The sequence below is a fragment of the Lissotriton helveticus genome, chromosome 6 (genome assembly GCF_964261635.1).
Source record: "Lissotriton helveticus chromosome 6, aLisHel1.1, whole genome shotgun sequence".
NCBI lineage: Eukaryota > Metazoa > Chordata > Amphibia > Caudata > Salamandridae > Lissotriton > Lissotriton helveticus.
In genome coordinates this window covers 1428661854-1428674281 of record NC_136067.1, presented here as the reverse complement: position 1 = coordinate 1428674281, position 12428 = coordinate 1428661854, and the positions used below count along the sequence as shown (strand labels likewise).

Below are 12428 nucleotides of genomic sequence, written 5' to 3'. Positions count from 1 at the left end.
GTAGGGACTTGTTTGTATATTTTCACGCGTTGGCCAGTTACGCTTGCACAGAGGACCCGCCTCACAAGTGGCATGCGACAAATATTGGCAAGTTCAGTGAAAGCGTCCAAGATATTGGAAGTGGCAGACCCACCTCGAGGATGAGCCAGGCATGGGGCGGCTGCGGCCAGCAGTCCGTGACTTCACGGAGGCGTGTGATCATTGATTCTGCACGCCACGGCCCGGTTTTGGACTCTGCACTTAAGGTTGGGGCGTTGGGGACTCTAGGCTGCTCCTAACACCGAGACTGCAGATTTTACTCGGCTGTCATTAGCCCTCTCCCCCCCTTGCTGGGCACAGAAGCACTCACGGCAGTTGTACATGGCTCCGTCACCGACACTTACCGGAATAATGCCAGCTGGGAATTGAAGTCCACTAATCAGCGGACGGCAGCTGGAGGCAATTAACAACGGAGCCAGCTTCAGTCCAGATTTAAAAGGGAGTGCCGCGGAACACCAACGGAGGAGCGAGTGAAACCTGAAGCAACTTGGCGTCTGATGAAGGCAGGAGCCGAAATGCATTATGCCTGTTGTTGCTGGTGAATTAAATCTGCCAAGAAATTCCCCTCTGTGTCCTCTGGTCTTTCTTTGTGGAGGGACTTGTTTGTATATTTTCACGCGTTGGCCAGTTACGCGTGCACAGAGGACCCGCCTCACAAGTGGCCTGCGACAAATATTGGCAAGTTCAGTGAAAGCGTCCAAGTTATTGAAAGTGACAGACCCACCTCGAGGATGAGCCAGGCATGGGGCCGCTGCGGCCAGCAGTCCGTGACTTCACGGAGGCGTGTGATCATTGATTCTGCACGCCACGGCCCGGTTTTGGACTCTGCACTTAAGTTTGGGGTGTGGGGACTCGAGGCTGCCCCTAACACCGAGACTGCGGATTTCACTCGGCTGTCATAAGCCCTCTCCCCCCCTTGCTGGGCACAGAAGCACTCACGGCAGTTGTACATGGCTCCATCACTGACACTTACTGGAATAATGCCAGCTGGGAATTGAAGTCCACTAATCAGCGGACGGCAGCTGGAGGCAATTAACAACGGAGCCAGATTCACTCCAGATTTAAAAGAGAGTTCCGCGGAACACCAAGGGAGGAGCGAGTGAAACCTGAAGCAACTTGGCGTCTGATGAAGGCAGGAGCAGAAATGCATTATGCCTGTTGTTGCTGGTGAGTTAAAGGCTGCCAAGAAATTCCCCACTGTGTCCTTCGGTCTTTCTTTGTGTAGGGACTTGTTTGTATATTTTCACGCGTTGGCCAGTTACGCGTGCACAGAGGACCCGCCTCACAAGTGGCCTGCGACAAATATTGGCAAGTTCAGTGAAAGCGTCCAAGTTATTGAAAGTGACAGACCCACCTCGAGGATGAGCCAGGCATGGGGCCGCTGCGGCCAGCAGTCCGTGACTTCACGGAGGCGTGTGATCATTGATTCTGCACGCCACGGCCCGGTTTTGGACTCTGCACTTAAGTTTGGGGTGTGGGGACTCGAGGCTGCCCCTAACACCGAGACTGCGGATTTCACTCGGCTGTCATAAGCCCTCTCCCCCCCTTGCTGGGCACAGAAGCACTCACGGCAGTTGTACATGGCTCCATCACTGACACTTACTGGAATAATGCCAGCTGGGAATTGAAGTCCACTAATCAGCGGACGGCAGCTGGAGGCAATTAACAACGGAGCCAGATTCACTCCAGATTTAAAAGAGAGTTCCGCGGAACACCAAGGGAGGAGCGAGTGAAACCTGAAGCAACTTGGCGTCTGATGAAGGCAGGAGCCGAAATACATTATGCCTGTTGTTGCTGGTGAGTTAAAGGCTGCCAAGAAATTCCCCACTGTGTCCTTCGGTCTTTCTTTGTGTAGGGACTTGTTTGTATATTTTCACGCGTTGGCCAGTTACGCTTGCACAGATGACCCGCCTCACAAGTGGCATGCGACAAATATTGGCAAGTTCAGTGAAAGCGTCCAAGATATTGGAAGTGGCAGACCCACCTCGAGGATGAGCCAGGCATGGGGCCGCTGCGGCCAGCAGTCCGTGACTTCACGGAGGCGTGTGATCATTGATTCTGCATGCCACGGCCCGGTTTTGGACTCTGCACTTAAGGTTGGGGCGTTGGGGACTCGAGGCTGCTCCTAACACCGAGACTGCAGATTTCACTCGGCTGTCATTAGCCCTCTCCCCCCCTTGCTGGGCACAGAAGCACTCACGGCAGATGTACATGGCTCCGTCACCGACACTTACCGGAATAATGCCAGCTGGGAATTGAAGTCCACTAATCAGCGGACGGCAGCTGGAGGCAATTAACAACGGAGCCAGCTTCACTCCAGATTTAATAGGGAGTGCCGCGGAAAACCAAGGGAGGAGCGAGTGAAACCTGAAGCAACTTGGCGTCTGATAAAGGCAGGAGCCGAAATGCACTATGCCTGTTGTTGCTGGTGAATTAAAGGCTGCCAAGAAATTCCCCACTGTGTTCTCTGGTCTTTCTTTGTGGAGGGACTTGTTTGTATATTTTCACGCGTTGGCCAGTTACGCGTGCACAGAGGACCTGCCTCACAAGTGGCATGCGACAAATATTGGCAAGTTCAGTGAAAGCGTCCAAGATATTGAAAGTTGCAGACCCACCTCGAAGACGAGCCAGGCATGGGGCCACTGCGGCCAGCAGTCCGTGACTTCACGGAGGGGTGTGATTATTGATTCTGCACGCCACGGCCCGGTTCTGGACTCTGCACTTAAGGTTCAGGCGTTGGGGACTCGAGGCTGCCCCTATCACCGAGACTGCGGATTTCACTCGGCTGTCATTAGCCCTCTCCCCCCCCTTGCTGGGCACAGAAGCACTCACGGCAGTGGTACATGTCTCCGTCACCGACACTTACCGGAATAATGCCAGCTGGGAATTGAAGTCCACTAATCAGCGGACGGCAGCTGGAGGCAATTAACAACGGAGCCAGCTTCAGTCCAGATTTAATAGGGAGTGCCGCGGAAAACCAAGGGAGGAGCGAGTGAAACCTGAAGCAACTTGGCGTCTGATAAAGGCAGGAGCCGAAATGCACTATGCCTGTTGTTGCTGGTGAATTAAAGGCTGCCAAGAAATTCCCCGCTGTGTCCTCTGGTCTTTCTTTGTGGAGGGACTTGTTTGTATATTTTCACGCGTTGGCCAGTTACGCGTGCACAGAGGACCCGCCTCACAAGTGGCCTGCGACAAATATTGGCAAGTTCAGTGAAAGCGTCCAAGATACTGGAAGTGGCAGACCCACCTCGAGGATGAGCCAGGCATGGGGCCGGCTGCGGCCAGCAGTCCGTGACTTCACGGAGGCGTGTGATCATTGATTCTGCACGCCACGGCCCGGTTTTGGACTCTGCACTTAAGGTTGGGGCATTGGGGACTCGAGGCTGCCCCTAACACCGAGACTGCAGATTTCACTCGGCTGTCATTAGCCCTCTCCCCCCCTTGCTGGGCACAGAAGCACTCACGGCAGTTGTACATGGCTCCGTCACCGACACTTACCGGAATAATGCCAGCTGAGAATTGAAGTCCACTAATCAGCGGACGGCAGCTGGAGGCAATTGACAACGGAGCCAGCTTCACTCCAGATTTAAAAGGGAGTACCGTGGAACACCAAGGGAGGAGCGAGTGAAACCTGAAGCAACTTGGCATCTGATGAAGGCAGGAGCCAAAATGCATTATGCCTTTTTTTTTTGTTTAATTTTGATTTTGAGAAAAAGCATTTAACAATACATATTCCAGTTTACACAGCAGAATTGGTTATTGAGACAAATTAGCAAACAAAATTATTTAACAAAATAAGCATACGGTACAACAAGACATTCATTGAAATTGAGAATAAGGGAAGCAAAAGACAAAAAATAGAGATGAGAGAAAGAGAAGAAAAGATAATAATCAATACAACAAAAGATCATAACTCTTTTAGCCATCCCAATCCGCCACCGGCGCCCAAATCCTGGTTGCCATTTGTCGCCTCCTCCCCCCTTTACACGAAAAAGCTGAAAATTCAAGCCTATAAATAGCTAACAATCTTGCTCGCCACTGCACAAAGGTTGGAGCTTCCGGAGATAGCCACTGAGATGTTATACATAGGCGGACCTGCGACATAGCAATAAATATAAGGACTGAATTATATAGAGAATTAGTACCTGCTAGACTGTTGCCAACCTCCACCCCGAATATCACTAGTGCTGGGGTCAATATACACCTAATCTTAAGTGTGGTATTAATAAAGCGCTCAATATCTTCTAAAAACCCACCAAGGGAGGGGCAGGAATGAAACATATGAATTATATCGGCTGCCAGCAACCCACATCGTGCACAGGCATTGCCCTTTATGGCACCCCACTTTGCAATTTTAGCGGGCGTGTAATATAGATCTAGCATTGCCATCTCCCCCCCTTGCTGGGCACAGAAGCACTCACGGCAGTTGTACATGGCTCCGTCACTGACACTTACCGGAATAATGCCAGCTGGGAATTGAAGTCCACTAATCAGCGGACGGCAGCTGGAGGCAATTAATAACGGAGCCAGCTTCATTCCAGATTTAAAAGGGAGTGCCGCGGAACACCAAGGGAGGAGCGAGTGAAACCTTAAGCAACTTGACGTCTGATGAAGGCAGGAGCCGAAATGCATTATGCCTGTGTTGCTGGTGAATTAAAGGCTGCCAAGAAATTCCCCGCTGTGTCCTCTGGTCTTTCTTTGTACATATATATATTTATATATATATATATATATATATATATATATATATATATATATATATATATATATATATATATATATATATTCACTGAAAAAACGATACGTTTCAGACATTTTAGACATTTTATAGTTAGGAATTAGCATTTAAAAAACTTTAGAAATTCACTGAAAAAACCATAGGTTTCAGGGCTGTTATAGTTAGCTGGACATTTCACTCGTACAAAACCATTGAAATTCCTCCAGTAAGCGCCACAAATCTGCATTGCAGAGAGGTGAAAAAAAGGCCACGGCCTGGACCACCTCTGTGCAACGCAGCACGGTGGCGCTTACTGGAAGCACCTGGTGCACCAGTTGAACCCCAGGGTCCCTCGGGATTGCTGGGGAATTATTTCCCTATCTTAAAACCCACCACAGGGCATGTTTGCACACGTCACCTCAGGCCCCATCCCCTCCCTTCACCACTGTGTAAACGCGCCCTGTGTCCATTTTAATTTGGGAGATTAAGTCTCCTTGAATCCTGAGTGTCCCTAGGGTCCAAGTAGCCCACTAGGTACCTCCAGTAAGTGCCACAGAGCTGCGTTGCAGAGAGGTGTAAAAAGAGGCACGGCCTGGGCCACCTCTCTGAAACACAGCGCAGTGGCACTACCTGGAAGCACCTGGTGGCCTTGTTGGTCCCCTGGGGCTCTCAGGATTGAAGGGGAATTATTTCCCCAATTTAAAACGTGCCCCAGGGCGTGTTTTCACATGTCACCTCAGGACCCGGCCCCTCCCTTCACCACTGTTTAAATGCAGTCTGTGGCTGTTTTAAGTTGGGAGATTAAGTCCCCTTGAAGCCTAAGGGTCGTTACGGTCAAACTAGCCCACTAGGTACCTCCAGTAAGCGCCACAGAGCTGCGTTGCTGTAAGGTGTAAAAAGGGGCGTGGTCTCTGAACACCTGTCTGAAACACAGCTCCCTGGCGCATACTGGAGATACCTGGTGGGTTAGTTGTCCCTCTGGGACCCTCAGTATTGAAGGGGAATTAATTCCCCAACTTACAACTCGCCAGGGGGCACGTTTGCACAATGGTGAAGGTAGGGACGGGGCCTGAGGTCACATGTGTGCAAACACGCCCTGTGGCGCATTTTAAGTTAGGGAATTAATTCCTCTTCAATCCTGAGGGTCCCTTGGGGCCAACTAGCCCACAAGGTACCTCCAGTATGTGCCAGGGAGCTGCGTTGCAGAGAGATGTTCAGAGGGCACACCCCTTTTTACAACACTCTGTTTTGGAGGGGGTCTTTAAGGCCCCCTTTCTTTACTGTTTATTGGGGCCTGGGGACCCCATGCCCCAGAACCTGACCCCAAATTATACATTTTTGACATTTTTAATCGGGAAGGGGGCCGCGTGGCCCCCTCTCCCGAGGCCATTTTCAGCCCCGGGGATCCCATTTCCGGGGCACGGGCAATTAATTTTTAATATTTTTACCAAGGAGGGAGGCCGCTTGGCCCCCCTCCCAGGCCACTTATGGCCCCGGGGACCCCATCCCCTGGGGCATGGCCACCTAATTTTAATACTTTTACAAAGGAGGGGGGCTGGGTGGCCCCCTTCCTGAGGCTTCTTTTAGCCCCGGGAACCCCATCCTCTGCGGCTCTGCCTAATTTTTTTTCTGTTTTCGGTGAGGGGGGCTGTGTGGCCCCCCTCCCGGGCCACTTCTGGCCCCGGGGAGTGGACCCCATCCCCCAGGCCTGGCCTCTTGTTGGGGACTGTGGGGGGTCCTCAGTCCCCCCACGGTCCCAGCCGGCTCCCCACCTCCTGCGGGAGCCGACATTGCTTTTCCACATGGGGAGCAGCTAACATGCTGCTCCCAATGTGGAAAAGCAATCTGCTTTGCTTCATTGACACGAGAGCAGGTTTCCCTGCTCTCGCTTCAATGAAGCAAAGCAGTTTGCAATGACAGGGCGGGAGCCGCGAGGCTCCAGTCCTGTCATTGCCAACTACAGTGTCCCGGGGGTGGGCACCCTGGGGCACAACAGGAGCCGGCCCTGGGGAGTGGCAGTCCCCAGGGCCATAACAGGCTCCAGGAGGGAGGCCGCGTGGCCCCCTCCCACCACTTGCAAAGCCCTGGGGGTGGTGGACCCCCTAATTATAATACTTAGTACCCCAGGGAGGTGGCAGTCCCCAGGGCATGTAGGGGCGCACAAGCCCCCCCCACAGGTTTATTTTTAAAAAAAGTCCCGGGTGGTGGCGGGGGGCCGTGAGGCTCCCACATATATTCTAAAGAAGCCCCGGGGTGGTGGTCCCCGGGGCTTGGGGGGTCCTTTGAGCCCCCCCACCCATGCATATTCAAGCCCTTGGGGGCGGCAGTCACTGGGGCTGGGTGGGACTGTGAGCCCCCTGCACATAATTTATAAAGCCCCGAGGGTGGCGGTCACCGGGGCTCCCATTCACATAGCAATATTGCCCCTGGGATCTTGCTGTTTTAAAAAAAAAAAACACCCTCTTTTCTTCTGTTTTCTTGTGCCGCGGTTCTACTGAGGCACAAGATGGCTGCCAACACTTCCTGGTTTGGAATGTTGACAGCCAATTATCATACAGCTTGTCATCAGGAGGGTTCGCAGATCCTGCGCAGCCATAGATATATATGTGATTTAACTTTTGATTTTTCAGCAACTACTGAACGGATTTACACCATTTAACAAAAAGGCACAACTCTGAACCAAGGGCTACCTTTTTGCCAAATTTGATGTAATTCCGCTCAGCAGTTCGGGCTGTAGCTGCGACTAAAGGTTTCTATGGGAAATTGCATGGGGAAAACACGTTTTGGGACCCCCCTTTTTTCTCGGTCCCCGCTTGACGAATCACCATGGACCGGAGCAGGCCATAAGATTTGTAAATTTTGCAAAGATTTGTCAACCGCCGCCAAAGTTATTAGGAATAGAAAGTTAAGGATTTCCTATGGAAAATAGGTTCTAACTATAACTTTAAATTTAAATATTTAAATTTAAATATAACTATAAATTTAAACTTTCGAGGGAAATAAAATAAGTCAATCCTAGTCTGTACAAAATTAAAATTAGTGGTGGGACAGAAAGACAAACCTAGTACAAGGTGTTCGATTTCTTCTTTGGAAAGAACTCGCTGTGAGAGGTTGATGACCGTCATTGTTGAGCCTTCTTGCCCCTTGTCACCATTCCCATTGGGGCTCCTGCATTGTTTCTTGCTCCTATGTTTTGCTTGTTTGTTCCTCTTATTTTTCCTCTGCCGCCTCGCCCTCGGCCTCTCAGACCACTCTGATCTGGAAATTATACTGGATGCATGTAAGAGAGTAGATTTAGTTACTCGGAATCAGCTATTGCACCCAGTAAAGGAATCTACTGAATCTGAAGTCTTGAGGTTCATTATGACCTACTCAGGGCAATCACAAGATATTCGCCAGATACTACAAAATCATTGGCATGTCTTGTTGACAGATAGCAATTTGAGGAAACATCTGAGTAGTTGTCCTCCGATTACTTTTAAAAGAAACAGGTCTTTCAGAGATGAATCGAGCCCCAACTCAATAACCAGTAAGAGTAAAAAAAACTTGTCTTCCCGCCCAGGGTTTTGATGCTGCAGGAACTGCAAGGCCTGCATTAATAGCAGTGATTGCACAATGCTATCTATCGTGAGTATTGATAGAAAATGGGAAATCAAAAAAACCCTGACATGCAACACAACACATTTTGTACACACATTATTTTGCACGTGCAATAAAGCGTAAATAGGTAGCACCATTCATTGTGCTAATAAACGAGTGTTGGAACACGTTAGGGCGATTAGACACAACAACAGCATGCAGGGAGCCAGATGGGGCCACGGGGCCCTGTGGCTCCCCTACAGCCCTAAACATGTTGATTGTGGGAGCCCCGGATGGGCAGTGGGGCACCCACTTATATTATTAAAAGGCCATGGAGATGGGGTCACTATAAAAGGCAAGAGAAAGAGGAGGATGACATGCAGCACCCCTCCAATTTAAAATAAGAAAGGGCTCTGGGGGATTTGTTGCCCAGGGCCTAATGAGACACGGGGATGGGGGGGCCACACGGCTCTCCTCATCTTTAAAATACACAAAGCACAGGGCCTAATGAGGTTAAGGAGGGGAGGCACGTGACTCCTCTCCTCTTCAAAATACACAAGCCCCCGGGGAAAGGGTCCACAAGGCCTAATGAGGGTCAGGGAGAGAGGGGCCATGTCCTCTCCTTTAAAAAGAAATATGTCTCGAGGATGGGTTTGCCAGGGCCTAATGAGGCTCAGGGTAGGGGGCCATGGGGTCTCTCACCCCTTTTAAAATAAATATAGCCCTGGAGGTGAGAGACCGCCAGGGCCTAAAGAAACTGGGGGAGGGGAGGTCAAACAGGCCCTCTTGCTTTTAAAAACAAATGTGGAGGGGGCGTGGCCAAGATGGCGTCGGAGTAGGACGCTTCTGAGAGCCTCTCCGACGCCGACTCTGCATAGCTTCGAATAGCGGGGTCCGGAGCCTTCTTGCTGGCCTTAACGGTGCGACGGAGGTCGCTGAGAGCTGAGGGCACCGTCTGGTGACATCGGAGAGCGGAGTAGGAGCCGGTAGTGGCTGCCAGAGCGGAGAAGAGCTGCGGCCTGTGCGGCACCGGCCTCTAGTACTCCGGGGGCCGGCCAGTGAAGCGGCATCCGGTGCGGCGAAGGGGTATCTCGCGCCGGTGGTCCAGCCCCGCCTCGAGGTTCATCGGCCGACGGGAGGCTGGCTCCGCCGTGGAGAACCGGTGGCACGTAAGGCGCATTGGGAAGAGGTACTGGCGGGGCCCGGCTGGAGCGGCAGAGGAGGGCCGGGATCGGGGCACTGGGCCCGACGGAGAACTGCTGCAGCGGGGAGACCTGGTGAAGCTGAGGCGCCCAGGAGGGGCGGCCCCTGTTCCCGGACACCCGGTGGAGCGGAGCGGCTGCGGGGACTACCGCGACCGCTGCAGCTTGGGCGAGAGGTGTTCCCTGTGCAACCGCGGCCTGGAGGAGGGCCGGTAGCGGGCAAATCGGGATTCTCAGGGAGTACGCCTGGGGCAGCGGTGGAGCCCGGTCGCCCTGAAGCATTCCAGCCTAGCTGCTGCCGGGCCCCGGGTGGATGTGTGACTCGTGCTGTGGGGCCCTGGTGAAGCTCTAGTGGGGCTGGCTGGCCTAGAGCGGGAATAACCCTGGACTTCAGCGCTCGCTGGGGGTCATTGCGCCATTGGCCCTTCTCTGGCTGGTTCGGCCTGCAGGGCCTCGCGCTTGGACTGCCGGGCTGAGGGCCTTTCTGCTGGGATGCCCTGTGGCGAGTTCTGATCTCGGGACGGAGTGGTTCTACCCGCAGTACCCAGGGGATTTCACATCGTGGCTGCACCTGGGGCAGGGACATTGGGTTTCCAGTGCGGCGGTGGATGCAGGGAGCACGGTGATCAGCAACCACGTGGGAGGCGCCATTTTGGAGGAGCCTTGCATGGCGGCGCTTGGCGGTCTGGCCCTATTAGCTCTTGGAACTGGCAGCTGAAGGAGGCACTTGTTGCGGAGCGGTCACACGCGCTCTCTGGACTAGGAGCTGACTTTGGAGTCTCACCTACTGTAAATTGTTACTTGGATGGGGGTGCACCTCGGGGGCATCTGGCAAGCCGGTGATCGCTCTAGGGTGGGGGGGACTGTGTGAGATTTATCCCCCCGATTGCGGCTTACTCGGAGTCTGGTGATAAGAGGGCCGCTGCCTCGCAACCATGTCTTCCTCACAGCGTAGGGGGAAATCGCTAAAGGATGGGACCTCTAAATCATCGCAGCAGCCGGCATCGCCCGGAGCCAGTGGATCCTCAAGGCACTCGGATGACGAAGCGCCTGCGACTAAAGCGTTCATGACTGAACTCTTCGCTTCCATTAAGGAGGACATTTCTGAACTTTGCACGCAGTTGGCCTCGGATCTCGGAGAGGTGCGGAGGGACGTTGATGGGATTGGTGAAAGGGTGGCGACGTTGGAGGACCATGACCTCAGCATGGCGAATGATGTGCACCAGCTCCAACAAGACATCATCCGCCTCACGGACCAAAATTTGGACCTGCAGACCCACGCGGAGGACTTGGAGAACCGCTCTAGGAGAAATAACATTCGTATTAAGGCGGTGCCGTGGGACGGTGAAGTGGGGGACCTGCGTGGGTACGTTCTGGCCTTGTTTCTTCAGATCCTGGAAGATGAAGAGGTGCGGGATATTCAGATGGACAGAGTGCATAGGGTGGGGCTGCCCAGACGGGGAGGGCCCCCCCCCCCCGGATATCCTCGTTTGTGTGCATGACTTTCAGATGAAGGAAAGGATTTTGAGGAAAGCTAGAACCATCTCCTCGTTGCAATTTAGAGACCACCGCCCGCAGTTGTACCAGGACCTGGCGGCGACGACACTACAGAAGAGGAGGGACTTCCGGCCGGTGACCGCCTTCCTACGGGAGCGCGAGATCCCCTACTCATGGGGACATCCTTTTTGGATTATATTCCGCTGGGAGAATAGGCTGAGGCAGATCAACTCCCTGCAAGTGGCGAAAGATCTTCTGGGCATCGAGGAAACGGAATCTTCTCAGGGGGCACGCGGCTCGCCACCCCGGAGGCAACGACGCTCGTCTTCCTGGCACAGGGTGGGCCCATCACCGGAGCGACGACGACCGGACCCTACGGCTAGTGAGCAGGAGAGAGGTGCCGCAGTGGCATCGGTGGCCTCCGTTACCATGGCGGAATCCCAGGCTAGCTCTGGAGCAGCGTGACCCCGGTACCATTGAATGGCGTCGGAGGGGCTCTGGGCCTGAGGTCCCCGGGGTATGATGGTACTTTTGGAGAAGACACCCTGGGCCTTGGTCCTGGGGGTCACCAGGATGACACCCCAGCCCCGAATCCAGACCAGCAGGGGATCTCCGAACTGCGACCTGCTGGAACTGATGACTACGAGGTTCAGGTTCAGTGCCTTGAGCTGTGTTTTGTTGTTCCTTGTTCTTGGGGGGGCGGGTGGGGGTGTTGGGGTTGGGGGACTCGCTGAGGGGGTCGGGGCGTGGGGGGGGAGAGGGGCATGTGGTGGTGGCGACTGTTGGCTGTGTGTCTGGGGTGCTGCGTGAGGGGGGGGACGTGTGTTGTACATCTCATTCCTGTTCATCTGCTTGGGGGTCATACCTGATTTGTATTTCGCTGTGGGGGGCAGGCTGGCGGTGGGGAGAGGGGAGCAAGAGGTGGTTAGTAACGGTCAGGGAGCTGGTAGAGGGGTGGGGGGGGTGCATAATCCCAGCCTCGGCTGTCTGTGTCATGGAGTGGGGGATGTTCCTGGATTTATTATGACTATTAGTATAGGCACCTGGAACGTAAAGGGGCTAAATTCCCCGCAGAAACGGCAGAAAGTGTGGAAGTACCTGGCGGACCACCATCTGGATGTGGTTGGCCTACAGGAAACCCATCTAGCCAGGAGGGATGAGCTTAGGCTTCGCCATCGACACTTTCCACTTATATACAGGGCGTCCGCTTCCACTAAGCACAGAGGGGTGGCTTTATTGTTTCGGGCGTCCCTCCACTTCCAACCTGGGGGGGTGTGTGGGGATAAGGAGGGGCGATGGCTGATGGTGAAGGGGATGCTGTATGGACGTATGTGCACATTTGTGGTGGTGTATGTGCCCAATACTTCGCAGAACAGCTTTTTGCAGGCTTTGTT

General features: G+C 53.4%; 1 protein-coding gene across 1 annotated transcript in view; it reads left to right on the top strand.

Annotated features, from left to right (window-relative positions):
• MOXD1 (monooxygenase DBH like 1) overlaps positions 1 to 12428 on the top strand; it is a 778557-nt gene that overhangs the window by 435106 nt on the left and 331023 nt on the right. The gene's annotated exons all lie outside the window — the stretch shown is intronic.